Consider the following 12,687-nt stretch of genomic DNA (forward strand, 5'->3'; position numbering starts at 1 on the left):
TTTTCTTGAACACTCACTTACACCCTATCGCCCTCTTCCTCTCTGGAAGCTCCATTAAATCCCATGTCTTGTTCTTATACAGGGACTCTATTTCCTTTGCCATAACACCCACCCATCTACTCTTCTCTTTGCTATTGACAACCTCTTGAGAAATGGTAAGATCTACGTTGCTAATGACAAGAGCATAGGAAACCATGTCTTAATAACCATACCTGACTGGTGGCCTGATAGTGCGTCTAGGTCTATCGGTGGCTATACTGTGATGCTGCTCAACTCCTAAAGTAAAGGTCTCTGTACCTTGAGAAGTGTTCCCCTGCACAAGAGTCTCTAATTCCACATGCACCACCTATACCACCTGCTTATCACTGCTATTGCTTTTCTGGCCCCTGCTACTTTTCATCTTGAGTACTCTTCAACATGAAATTTTCATCAAATACCACTTCTCTACTAATCGTCGCCTTGTTTGCCTTTAGATCCCAAAACTTGTAACCCTTGACCCCTTTTCCGAATCTGAGAAAGACACATTGTCTAGACTTTGGATCAAGCTACAATCGTTCTTCACTAGGTATGTGCACATAGGCTGGACAACCAAATACTCTCAATCCAGAGTAATCTACCTCATTACCTATCCACATCTCCTCTGGAACTTTCCCATCTAGTGTTGCCCTCGGTGACCTGTTGATCAAGTAGCATGCCATACTCACTACATCTGCCCAGAAAATCTTTGTAAGTCCAGCATTCAACCTGAGACATCGTGCTCTCTCTGTAATAGACCTATTCATCATTTTCACCACACCATTTTGCTGTGGTGTCTTGCATACTGTGAAATGTCTCTTTATACCATGTAGCTTACAGAAATCTCTGAACATGTCGTTTGTGTAATCCGTGCCATTATTTGTCCTGAGGCACTTAACCTTCTTTCTAGTCTAGTCTAGTCCTCCACTTTAGCTTTCCACAACTTGAACTTGGCAAACATTTCTAATTTGAGCTGCATGGCATGAAGTACACCCAAACCTATTCCGATAGATCATCAATAAAGACCACGAAATACATAGGTCCTCCCCGTGACACTATCCTCATAGGTCCAAAATTCCCTCTGTCTTATGTGTGGCTATCTTGAATTGTACCCAATTCAATTTCCCTAGAACACAGAACTTATAGAAATCAAGTTTGCACGTTTTGACACCCTTCAATAGATTTCTCATATGAAGTTCCAACATGCCCTGCTCACCCATATGACCCAACAATTTATAGATATTCTTTAAACTTTTATGCCCCTTCATCACTACCATCGCACCCTTAGTCACTTTCATTACTTCACCTTTAGACTTACAACCAAAACCGTTTGAGTCTAAGGTGCCTAATGAAATTAGATTCTTTTCCACATCTGGTACATGTCTAACATCACATAACATTCTAGCTACACTATCAAACATCTTAATTCTAATATTACCTATGCCAGTAATTTTGCAATGTGCACCATTACCCATAGTAACTATACCAGAATTAACTGACCTGTAGGTGTCAAACCAATCTCTATTGGATGTCACATGAATCGAACATGCTGTAGACTCATCTGATGGGGACTTTACAAATTCTGTAGAGTTAGCTATGTTGGCCAAGCAATTCAAAAAAAAAATTCTCAAATTCAACAAAAGGAATCAAACTCAGTGAACATTCAAAGTTTTCTTCAAACGATTGCAAGGGAACTTTCAAAATTTCTTTAGAATGATCGCTAATGAACGTTTGACAATAAAAGTGCTATTCAACCCTACAACCCATAAGCCCCATTTCCATTTCCTTTTAGTTCTTACACGAGAGAGAGAGAGAGGTTGGGAATAGGATCAAGTCTCTAGTTCAAAGGAGGTACTACCCTTTTCATGGGTAGTCTTTACTTGAGGTTTGATGATAAGTATATTGCCTAGATGCATCATTTTGGTTTAGAACTGAGTTAAGTGTCTTAAAAGAGCTTTTGGATCTGTTAGATTACTCAAAGTTTGGACCTTTGTGAAGGTTGGACTCTCTCCATGTCCAGTGAACATTCACTAGGGTCACCAAACGTTCACCTGAGAACATTTGACATGATAAACGAACGTTCAACGGCCAGACAAAATGGCTATTTTGACCCTATTTTAGTTTAAGGCTATTTTCTTCTAGATCATGGCCTTATATAGGATCCTTTGTTAGATTTGGGCGTAGGTGATCGTGTGAAAGATTACCTGGTTGAAACTTATGACAGTGTAAAGTAAAACTAACATGGATACTTGTTATTTACATTTCTACATAGCATGATTATTTTATATGTATGAAACATGCATGTTTACAACTCACATGAAATAATTTTTTGAAATAGTGTGAACTCTATTTTTGAAAAAATGATTGATAAGTAAGAAGATAATGAAAATGATGAGTTCGTAAATACATGAATGTAAAAGACTGAATTAAATTTGTATCATAAGACATAGTACACTAGTACATACAGGATAATGGCTATGGGTTTACCAATATATAAGCTTGACCCTATAGTCCAGAGATTTACTTGCTATTAGCCTTGTACCCAATGGTTATTTATGACACGTGCACAATGTATGGATGGGTCACTGTTAAGTGCCAAAATATTCATATTTTAAGCCTTGAACTTATACTTGTTAATTCCTTAGTTTTGTTAGTCTATGCTATTTTAGTTCTTTTACGTATTTTCTTTGTTTTCGTAGGCTTTTGGAAGAAAATGAAGCAAATCTGGAAGTATTGGGCTTAAAGAGCAAATTTGGGAAAAACTAGAGGCTCTGGTAGTGCAATCGATCGCGGGGGACCTGAGATCGAGCGCACTACAAGCAAAAGGATCAGACGAGCGCAAGGCATGCGCTCATGCGCACAAGAGAAGAACAATCACATTGCGATCGAGCGCAGAAGACATACGATCAATCGCAGAGGTGCGATCGAGCGCAGACGGGCTGAGATCGAGTGCATCCGTGCGCTGGAGAATTCCAGAAGTTGCGGCTAGACCTATATTGCTTTCCATATTAGGGTTTTCCAAGTCCCACTTGTAATAGGACTAAACCCTACGATTTTACTAGGCTTTCTAGGTTTTCTAGAGTATTCCTAAGCCTATAAATAAGACCTCTAAACCTTTAGAAGGAGGATCTTTGAATAGACACAACTTTGGGAGAGGAATTTAGAGGCTACTTCTAGGAGCGGTTTTCAGTTCTTTCTTTCCCTTTTCTTTTTAGTTTTAATTTAATTATGTGTAACTAACGACTTAGGAGGGCTAGATTGAAGCCCTAATTATGTTTATTTAATATTTCAATATTGGTGCCTTTGTAATAATCATATTGTGTTGCTTAACTTGATTAATTCCTGTTTTATTAAATTCCTCATATGTGTTTGCCTGATCAACATATGCATGTGGTATGGACTAGTTAATTAAATCAATTTGGATGACCGAGTCCTAGGTTTAATAAGAGTAACAAAAGAAATCCACACTGGGTTCTTAGGTTAATCAACATGGAGAACAGGGAGTAAACACCCATGCCCTAGGCCTCATGTGTTTGTCGATTTCCACAGTTTTATGCTTTCTTAAAAAACAACTTAGTAGACACTCATACTAAATCCTTTAAGAAAGAAAAGAATTAGAGTAGACACCTATACCTAATTCGTTGCTTAATGAAATCAATAACTTAAGGAGTACACACCCATACCCTTAGGTTGACAAACATTAGGTATTCATAATATGATTGGATCATTGACATATTGTTATATTATCTAAATATAATTTGTGGTAGATATCAATGCCCTACATTTTATTTATCTTTTTATCTTTTCATAATATCAATATCGTGACAATTTTGATATTTTAATTAATTCTAAATAAAATCAACAATCTCTGTGGGATCGATCTCGTACTTGCTGTACTATACTATTGTTTTAATCTTGTGCACTTGCGAGTTAAAACGTATCAATTATTATTTATTAATTTAGGTAGTATTTGGCACAACAGTCACCATTATAGCTTTGCTAGTAGTGTGAGCCAGCTAAGGTCGAACTCAATCGAGCTGTTAGTATAATCCCGCGGGAGGGCTTGGATAAACTCTATGAAGTTGCACTATTACATGTTTCTATTAATTATCCTGTATTATATATATTCATGTCATATGATCTTAAAACTGAGAAGATTTACTTTTTCCTACTTCTGATTTCTAGACTTTTATTAAGAACCAAGTTCACTGCATAAATAACACTTTGTTCATGTGTATTATTACTTACGAAGTTGTAGACTTATACTTGTTTCTTTCTACCTGTAAAACATGTGTTATTTTATAGTTGGTTATTTCGAGTAACAAATCCTACAAGGCGACATGTCCATTTAGAGGACATATTCATAATAACCTTTGAGGATTTGGATCTCGAATGACTCAAGGACATGTGGTGTGATGTCCCACATTCCCTGGGCATAGAAAAAATGATGTGTTTATATGGAATATACTCTCTCTAAATGGTATAAGGTCTTTTGGAGGTAAACTCAATAATAAAATAGTGTGGGCTTCACCCAAAGCGAACAATATTATACCACTTGGAGCAGGGATGTTACATATGGTATCAGAGCCATAGCCTAGCCTGAGATGGGGGGAGCATGCACAAGCTCATGAGGGTCACCAACGAGGACACTAGGTCCTAAGAGGGGGTGATTATGACATCCCACATTGCATAGGCATAGAAAAAATGATGTGTTTATATGGAATATACTCTCTCTAAATGGTATGAGGTCTTTTGTAACTAAACCCAATAATAAAACCATGCGGGCTTAGCCTAAAGTAAACAATATCATATCACTTACAGCAAAGATGTTACATGCGGAGTGGCAATGATGATACTCACCACGATCTAATTGAGATTATTCACCTAGTTTATCTACTTAAAACTAGGCCTTGACGTATACTGATTAGTGTCTTTAAAACTTGGTTCATTAGATTATTATCCTTGTATTTTTATACTCTAATACTTTAACCTTCACTTGTAATATTTATCTTTAGTAATTTGATGACCGGTCTTTATACCGAAACATTGGATAATTATTTATGCTAGCTTTTGATGTTTTAGTTTAACTTTAGTAATTCTCTATTGTGGTTTATATAGTGGCTATTTTACTTGTCTTTTTAAGTAAATTCTTCTGCAGCATGTAATTATGTTTATGATGAGAGTTAAATGTCCCATGTGTTTTCATTTTTGACCAAATGGTAATGAGTGACGCACCGTAAAATCAATTATCAGTTAATTTTTTAAGGCGTTATAGTTGATGATCAGTCTTCTGATGGGGAGTAGCCTACTAAAGACATGGAAGAAGACTTGAGCAACGGTTCAAAAAAAAAAAAAAGTGGTCTACCGTACCGTCTACTCCACGACCCAAGATTATCTCCAAAAAGTTTACTATTTTTGGCTGCCAATTTTCTAAAAAAGAATATGAGGGAAAAACTAGTGAGGTAAGTTTTTTTTTTTTAATAAATAAAAATAAAATAAAAAACAATATCCACGTTGAATTAAGAGAACACTCTAACCAGTTCAAGCTTCTTGTCTTTTTTTTTTTTTCCTTTTCTCAAAATAGATGCCTATATCTCTTATATTTTCTTTAATTTAATATTTTACCATGACCAAGTTAACTCATCAATCACCAACGAGTCAACCCTTCTAGTCAACTTAGTTATATTAAAAAATAAAATAAAATAAAGGCCTACCACTGTATGATGGACTGTCCAGCCGAAGCTCTCCGGCCAAACTTTTATGACATAATCCCTAATTCTCATTGTTATCACCTTGAGTATGTGGGATATTACAATCTAGATGATTTTCTTACCATATTCCTTACCTTTCCTAGCATACCTTAGCTAGCTATCCATTATCCTCTAAAATATACCCCACTGTAACACTATTTACATGTTTCTTTTGACATGTCTGTATAAGGCGAAAAATATTCGAACTAGTAACTTCTACTTCATGATCTATTAAACATTATATCAGTTAACGTAGTCTAGTATGGTCAAAACATCTCAAACTTCTTGTTGTTTCCTTTTTCTCTTCTTTTCAAAATTGGCTTCCGCTTTCTCCTATATTTTATTTTGGAAAAAATAGATATACTTCACTCAAACTATCATCACATTGTCAATGTCTTTCCCATACTACCAATTGTGTTAATGTCTCGTCCTGCCCCAAAGGTCAACAAAAAGATTAAAATGAGCTTAAAAAAAAAAAATTAAAATTAAAATTAAAATTAAAAAAATAAAAAAAAATAAAAAATCAATAAGGCAAAAAATATCTTACAAATTCAAAGAAAATAACAAAAAAATTAAAAATTAAAATGACCCTCTTGGTTTTTTCCTTTTTTTTTTTTTTTTTTTTGGTTTTGTTTCTAGTTTTTGTTATAATTTTAAGAATTTTATTTTAGAAAAAAAAATTATGAAGGCTATTTTTGTCATTGGGATCATTGACATTGTTTTGGTAGTTTATGGGGAAACATTGACACAATTTGTAGTTTGGAGAAAATATAGACAATAGGGTGATAATTTGAGGGAAGTATGTGTACTTTTTCTTTTATTTTAAGTAATGTTAAAATTCATATTTCTATACTATATTTATCTCATATATATATATATATATATATATATAAAAGGTGGGTTGAGACTACCACGTCAACACTGAAGAATAGTTGTGAGACAAAAATATAATTTATAGTATTACTTTTTATTTTATTTAATATTAAAAAATACTACACAAAATCAAATGGTGATTTACACTACCGCATCACCAAGTTGTAAGAGTGTAAACTTATTAATTTGTGTAGCATTTCTTTTGGTATTTGAACAATTTTGGTAGCTCATTTTTCCCTACCCGTTATCTTGTTTTTTTTTAAAAAAAAAAAAAAATTGGTTTCAGACTTTCATTCATCAAACAACCTCTCGGTCAACAGATACAAAGTCAGAAATACACATAGGAAAATCAGCAAACCAGGTCTGTTCTTCTTCTTCCTCTAGCAGAGCCATCTTAGCTAAGCTATGTGCCATTTCATTGGCATCTCGTTTGACATGTTGGAGACTCTCCACATCACAGACTCTTTCAGCAAACGTTTAGTGTCATCTACCAAGTGGCCATATCTTCCCCAGTAACTTCCTTCCCGTCGTAGTGCGCGCAAGAACAATTTCTAGTGCATCCCCTTCCATAATTCCAATTAAGTTTGATATAACCTTCCTCCGACCGTTGCCACCTTATAGCCTTTGGGATATTGATCTGTGTGGGACTACATTTCCTGCTTTAATTTGTTCAGCCTTCTAGAAAGCTGATCCTTGGCATTCGTTACTATCGTGGCAGGAGGAAGGAACTCTCCGCCAACTTGCCCATCAGCCCCTCCATTATACACATAAAATCATCCTCAACACTAGCACATTTGTGAATAGTTTTACAGCAATCAATCTAGACATCCTTAGCTGATTCCATCTCCAAAGAATATGGTTAGTCGTCTCCATGCATCTCCCATATATTGGACAAAAGAGTGTCCTCAGTAATCCCATGCCTCTTCAAGTTTTCTCTTGTAGGTAGAATATTATTCCATGCTTTCCACAAGAAATTCTTCACCACTCCTGGAACCTTGATACTCCACACCTCCTTCCATATGTTGGTCAGAGATTTATTAGAAGAACAGCTCCCCTTCTCGACCTCAGCAATGTCTTTGGCCAAATGGTATGCACTACGAACAAAAAATTCCCCATTCTTCGTACCTGATGCTCCAAATATACTTTCCCTCACTTAGTTGAATGATAAGATAATCTCTTTAACGGTTACCAATATATACATGAGTTAAACTTATACACCTTATTCATGAAAAAAAAAAAAAAAAACAAACAAACAAAACAAAAACTTATACACCTTTATCTTTTGAAAAAAAAAAAAAAACCGTACAATTTTACAATAATTCACAAGTTTTCCCTTTCATTTTCTTGGTTCGGTAGATGTGAAAGTTTATAAAGAAAAAAATTAACAAAGCTCACTTAAAAAAAATAATAATAAATAAATAAATAAAGAGTATGATAGTCGTGGAAATAAACTGTTAGTTGGCCCTCTCGGCACGGTCACCAAGAGGGACAGTTTACCTTGAGTACTTCATTGGGAGTTTGGGACCAATTTTTCCATGTAGCATCAGCAAATTAATTTGTCCAGTAAATCCTTCACGCGTTCTCCATACTTTGGAAGTCTTGCTTTGCATTTAAATAGTCTTCCAACATACTCACCAAAAAAAAAAAAAAAAGTCTTCCGACAATTTCAGTTGCACAATAAGGAAAGCAAAGCAAATTTATGGGTAAAATGAATGTAATTTTTAGTCTTGGTTAACTACAAAAGTGGAGGCACATTGCTGTCAACTTGGAAATTCAGGCACTCGATCATCTTTAATGAAGTATTCATCAGATATTTTGGAAGTGAGGTTGATTTGTAATTTTAGAGAACTGCATACTATACCGAAATCTCAAGCCTATGTTATTTGATGTTTGAGAAGTGTCATTATTAAAACATCACTACTTGAATAGTGACATTTTTTTTGTGTTATTACGAGTCACGCGTCACTATTTGAGTTTCTTCAATGAGCAGGGCAATATTTAGGTTTCTTCAAATTTCTTGTCAAACAGTTTTTCATTAGAAAGAAATGGTAGTCATTGTTTGGTTGTCACTTGTCATGGATGAATTAAGCTTGCAGGTTGGCTAATAAACGTCGAAAACTCACGAGCAAACCCAAACATGAAGGAGATTGACAAGATCCAAATTCAAATGGTGAATTGCAAGTTTTTTTTTTCTTTTCTTGCACAAAAACAAAAACAAATCCACATTGTGATGTCACCAGTAATCCAAACATAACTATTTAGATAGTTTACTTAGTGTTAGTAGATAGTTTGTTATTATTTTTTACGGAAAAATATATTTTAGCTCTCTGAATCATTACTTGTTTTACAATTACGCATTTAAATTTTAAGAAGTGACATGATTAAACTTATACACCTTTTATCTTTTGACAAGGAAAACATGGTATAATTTAACAATAACTCAAATGCTTTTTTTTTTTTTTTTGTTCAGTTGATGTGAAAGATTATGACAAAATATAATAAATAAATTCAAAAAAAAATAATAAATACAATCTACAAATAGCCAAGCTACAAATAGTTGTTGCTTCCTCCGCATTGAACGCCTCCTGAACAAGTGGTATGTTCCACCATTGAGTATCATTGTCTATTAAAGAAGATACCTTCGCATCTTGAGCAAGAACCCGTACAGGAGATTGGATACCATAAGATATTGGGGTAGGAAGCCAACGGTCCTCCCAAATATTAATGCTTCCAGCCTTCAGTAGCTTCTTCGCATTCCAAATACTCATCCACGTACATAAAAGTGTTTGGACCCTAATGGAGAATTTAAAAAGGAAGAATACGGAAAGTACTTCTCTTTAAGAAAACTTGCCACCAATGTGTCTGGATTTTGAAATAATCGCCAACCCTGCTTGGTTAACAAAGCCATGTTAAAACACTCCAAATCAAGATATCCCAAGCCACCTCTTTCCTTAGCTCTTCCCATTTTTTTCAAACTCATCCATGCCACCCTCTTCTCATTCTCCTTATGCCCCCAACAAAACCGCGACATCATGTAGTTTATATCATTGCATAATATTTTTGGCAATTGGAATACACTCATAGTGTACGTAGGGGTAGCCCGAATTACCGCCTTAAGAAGTATACCCCCGAATTACCGCCTTAAGAAGTATCTCCTTCCTAGCTTGGAAAAGAAACTTCTCCTTCCATCCATTTATGCGCTCCCAAATCTTGCCTTTAATACCTATGAAAGAGCTAACCCAAGACCTTCCAAAAAGAGAAGGCAAGGCCAAATATTTCTCATACCTTTGTGTCGAGCTAACTCTTGCAACATTTAAAATAAGAGTACTGATGTCAAATGTAGTATTCCTACTTTAATAAATAAAATAAAATAAAAAATAAAAAATAAAAAAAAGTACAGAGAACTTCTTTCACGATTTAGATTCTGACTCGAGGCTTTTTCATAAACTTCTAGTTGCTCTTGAATACAATTCCACTCTACATTGTTTGTTTTACAAAATAACAAACTATCATTCGCAAAGAGTAGATGATTTAGTATGGTCCCTCTTCTCGTTATTGGTAGACCTGTTATTCCATGTTCTCGTTCTGCCCTATTCAGGAGAGAATTTAACCCTTCGGTACATAAAATGAAAAAGTAAGGTGAACGAGGATCACCCTGTTTGATTCCATGACTCGGAATTATATTACCAAAAGGTTGACCATTGATTAGCATTGAAAAAGATACTGTGCGGACACAAGTCATAGCTAACTGCACCCGTCTTTCCGCAAACCCAATTTTCCGCATTAAGGTTTCCAAAAAGTCCCATTCCATTATATCGTAAGCCTTGCTCATATCCAACTTCAGAGCCATAAGAATCTCTCTCCCCTTCATCTGACTATCCATAGTGTGAAGTGCTTCAAAAGCTACAAGTATACTATTTGTAATCAGGCGTCCCTAGAATGAAAGCACTATGATTGGGAGATATAATATGTAACGACCTAGGGAAAAGCGCTAGCCCTATCTGTACTATCATCCCAAAATGACTAGTCAATTTAAAGCTTCCCTAGAATTCATTATAAAGCCCAATTTCACCTAGTAATTAGGCAATGTGGGACTTAGCACCCATGACTATCTCTATAAACTGCCCACTCTATGTGAGCTTCTTCTCATCTTACCAATATAGGACCAGGGTGTTACAAACTCCCCTCTTAAACTCTTGACGTCCTCGTCAGGTCCACGTTATGCAGTGCTCCAGTACCACATAACTTGGCATTACTAGGTGGCTCTGATACCACTTGTAACGACCCAAGAAAAAGCGCTAGCCACATCTGCGCTATCACCCCAAAATACTGAAATTTTGACCCACATATGCTTGAAATAAGTATATATATCTAAGGAGAAGAAAAGCAAATTGTGAGGCAAAGAACCATACCTGACACGCACACTGAGGAGAAGAGAGCAAGAAATTTTGGTGTGCTGTAAGAGTATAAGAGCGGCTAAGGGTTTGTCTTATATAAATAGGGTGGGCAAGAAGAGAAAAAAAAACATCAATGGTTTTTAAAGGGTAGGCGGCGAGCTTTAGGGTTTTCATTCTCTTTTTTTTTTATTTTTTTGGCCGCCTAGGGCTTCCCTATATATATATATATATATATATATATATATATTATTACTATTATTTATATTTTACTCTTTTATTTTATTTACTTATCCCACCTCAATGACACACAATATTGTCCGCTTTTGGCTCTTCCAAATCAGACTTCCCAGGAGGTCACCCATCTTGGTACTACTCCAGCAGAAGCACGCTTAACTGCGGAGTTCTGATAGGATCATGACCATCATGGCTTTAAAACGCGTTGTGTCATTAAAGATGTAGTATACATTTAAGCACATCCTCATCTTCATATCCAAGCAATGTGGGACGTCACAATCACCCGCTATTAGGACTCAGCATCCCCGCTGGCGACCCTCATGGGATTAGCCCATTCTTGGCGTCCGTCCCAGCGAGTGCCCGCTAGTGATGTTTATGGGCTTATGCACGCTCCCCACATCTCAAACTGGGCAATGGCTCTGATACCATTGTAACGACCCAGAAAAAAATGCTAGCTATATCTACGCCATCACCCCAAAATGACTAGTCAATTTGGAGCTTTCCTATAATTCATTATAAAGTCCAATTTCACCTAGTAATTAGGCAATGTGGGACTTAGTACCCATAACTATCTCTATAAACCACCCACTCTATGTGAGCTTCTTCTCATCTTCCCAATATGGAACCGGGGTGTTACATAATATGTGGCAAGATTTTCTTCAGACAATTAGCCATCACTTTTGAAATAAGTTTTTACAGCACATTGCACAAACTTATTGGGTGAAACTCAGTAATACGAGAAGGGTTTTTTGTCTTAGGTACAAGTGCTATATATGTAGCATTAATAGCATTATCAAATTGACCCTTATTTAGAAAATCCAACACTGCAGAACATGCCTCAGGTTGTACTGTCGCCCAAGACTTTTGGTAGAAACATGCCGCAAAGCCATCCGGACCTGGGGACTTTAGGGGTTGCATTTGGGCTAAGGCAACTTCCACCTCTGCCACCGTATATTCCCTAAGGAGGGAATTGTTCATTCCTTCTGTTACACGGGTGTCCAGCCCCTGGAGACTTTCTTCAACACCTTGTTTCTCTCCTGCAGAAAATAAGTGTTGACAAAAATTACTAAAAGCTGCACCTTTCCCTCCTCATCAGTAATAACCTGGATTTGATTTATTTTCTTTTTATGGCTAGCCCAAGTATGGAAAAAAGGCATATTCCGATCACCACGTTGATACCAATTTGTTTTGCCCTCTGTTTTCACTTCACATCCTCTTGCTCCAGAATAAATTCTATCTCATCTTGCAACTCCTTTATAGCTCGCAACTTATCACTACTTTAATCCCTATGCAAGACTTCAAGTTGTTTTCTTATTTCCTTTAGCACACAGTCAAATTGCCCAAACTTATGCCCACTCCATCTCTTCAACCCAGTTTGGCAATTTGCCAACTTTGCACTAGGCATATGCATTGATGAC

The sequence above is a fragment of the Corylus avellana genome, chromosome ca5 (genome assembly GCF_901000735.1).
Source record: "Corylus avellana chromosome ca5, CavTom2PMs-1.0".
Taxonomy (NCBI): Eukaryota; Viridiplantae; Streptophyta; class Magnoliopsida; order Fagales; family Betulaceae; genus Corylus; species Corylus avellana.